Source organism: Alosa sapidissima, chromosome 10, assembly GCF_018492685.1.
Source record: "Alosa sapidissima isolate fAloSap1 chromosome 10, fAloSap1.pri, whole genome shotgun sequence".
NCBI lineage: Eukaryota > Metazoa > Chordata > Actinopteri > Clupeiformes > Clupeidae > Alosa > Alosa sapidissima.
Genome location: NC_055966.1, coordinates 21655166 through 21657665, shown reverse-complemented (window position 1 = coordinate 21657665; position 2500 = coordinate 21655166). Strand labels below are relative to the sequence as shown.

At 46.0% G+C, this 2500-nt stretch overlaps 1 protein-coding gene across 1 annotated transcript in view; it reads right to left on the bottom strand.

The window, feature by feature from the left end:
• The window catches only part of znf407 (zinc finger protein 407), a 146073-nt gene that overhangs the window by 20067 nt on the left and 123506 nt on the right, over positions 1 to 2500 (bottom strand).

Genomic DNA, 2500 nt, shown 5'->3' with positions numbered 1-2500 from the left:
CCGTAAGTTTGGATTCAGGGATTTTTAATAGGGGAGGGAGAGGAGTGTCACGGTCTGAAACCAAAACTAAAACCCGTGTCCACACATGCATGCATAAAATAATAAATAAATAAATAAACATATAAATAAATAAACCTTTGCATTTGGAGACATAGAAAGAAACAATACATTTTTTTTTTTCTCTGTTGCAATGTGAATATCTGAGATATAGATATTCAGACTGAAGTAGTCCACAAGCTGCGATGCATTAAGAACAGGACCCAGATAGATGAAGCATATGGTATTGACACATGTCTGCATGCACATGCACACACACACACACACACACACACACACACACACACACACACACACACACACACACACACACACTCACACTCACACTCCCGCGCCTTCATCTCCCCACACCAGGCACGCCCACACACAAGCATGTGGTATGTTTTGACAGAACAGCTGCTGCCAACATCAAATGTTTTGAATGGCAGGGTGCCTGGGAGAGGGAGGTTGGACTTTATCCAATGTGACAACAGTGTGAATATAGTTTGTGGCCATGTGTGTGCTTGTGTGAGACTGTGCTTGTGTGTGTGTGTGTGTGTGCGCACGTCGAGCGTGCGTGCGTGTGTGCATGCAAATGCAGCATATGTATGTTGTGGGAAGAAGTGAATCTACAGTATATGCTACTGTTAAAAGAAACTGGAAGAGTCGCTACAGCCCCTATCAACTGCATGCCACACTGACCTGCCTGTCTCTTACTATACAAACAACTTTCTGCATCCACTCACTATCTGTATCCTCTGCTACAATGAACAAAGGCCGGGGTGAAAACTTCTAGAACTTTTCAGTTTCTACCTGCTCACCTATAAAATTTGCAGAAAGAGTCAGAGAGACAAAGAGGGACAGAGAGACATGCGGAGTGAAAGACAGAGCAAGAGAGTGGGAGAGGAAGAGGAAGAGAGGAGAACAGAGGGAAGCATTTTCAGTGTTAATGCGGAGAGCAGGGAGGTGGGTGAATGCAGAGCGAGGGAGATACATCTGTGTGTGGGGAGGAGGGGGGAGGGAGGCATCCATTTGTAATCTCCCAGAGCGGCAGGTGGACAGAAGGAGCTGGGAGAGCTTACTAACACTCCCCAACACACCTGCACTGAGAGACAGACAGAGAGAGAGAGAAGGAGAGAGGGAAGGAAATAGAGATGGAATGGGATTGTGTGTGTGTGTGTGTGTGTGTGTGTGTGTGTGTGTGTGTGTGTGTGTGTGTGTGTGTGTGCCAGAGAGAGAGACAGACAGAAAGGCAGAGGGATGTGATATCCTGACCGCTGATGAAGGAGAGTGTGAAAGATGAAGAGAGAGAGAGAGAGAGAGAGAGAGAGAACAAGGTTCCAGACAGGCGAAGGAGAGAACCCTGTGATTCTACCCTGTCCTACCCTGTACATCTGCCTCTCTATGAAGTCAAGCAAAGAGAGTTGCTCAATCCCAGAGGTGTCTAAATCTGGCCTACCATGTCCTACAATGTCCAAGTCCTACCATGTGTTGGTTCTACCTGTGCACTTAGCATACTGTAGGTGTTTTCACTAATTAGCTCATCTATCTGGCTGAGGAGTTGTGCCAATTAAAATCAGCTGGTTTAGTAAATGGTTGGAGTAAATATGTGGCAGGACTTTTACTTTCTAAAGCTCTGCTCCATCCAAAGCGCTACCCTGTACCAACACTGAATCCCTGATCACCTTTCTCTAAACAGGACTATGCTTCTCACTTCCAAAAAGAGGGTGAGAGAAAGAGAGAGAAAGAGAGAAGAAAGGAGGGAGAGAATGGAGGAGAGAGAGAAGACGCAAGAAAAAGGCAGCTACTCAGCATGTGTCTGTAAGTCACAGCTATCACTCCCCCTCACTCGTCTCTCCCTCTCTCTCTCTCTCCATCTGTATCCCCCTTTTATTACGTCCTCTGCGAGGGCTGATAATGAATGAGGGAGAGAGAGACGACTGGAGAGGTCTGAAGAGGTGCTCATACGCAGCCAAGCCTGTCACATTACAAAAACATGTCGCTTTAAACTAAATGTGAAATATCAGTAATTGAAGCGATAAAACCACTGTTGTCTTCTTTTTTCTTTTTTCTCTCTCTCTTTCTTCCACCTCTCCCATCCCCCCCTCCCCCTTTCCCTTCTTTCTGCAAGGACACTTTTGATGAGCGGTAAATTGGAAATTATTTGGCGTCGTAACGTGCCTCTGAAACGTCTGCCCATTATGAGCTGTCTGTCTTCCCAGGGCAGATAAATTACTCAGCTGTCAATCCACACATAAAGCCACGGAGAAGCCTGTTCAACAATTCTGAGATTGATCAATAACAAATGCGCGTGTGTGTGAGTGTGAGTGTGTGTGTGTGTGTGTGTGTGTGTGTGTGTGTGTGTGTGTATGTGTGTGTGTAGGTGTGTGATGGGGAGGGATCATGATGCTTCTGTTATGATTGAATAAATCAAGGCCGTTGTGAAATTTCACTGTCACCATGG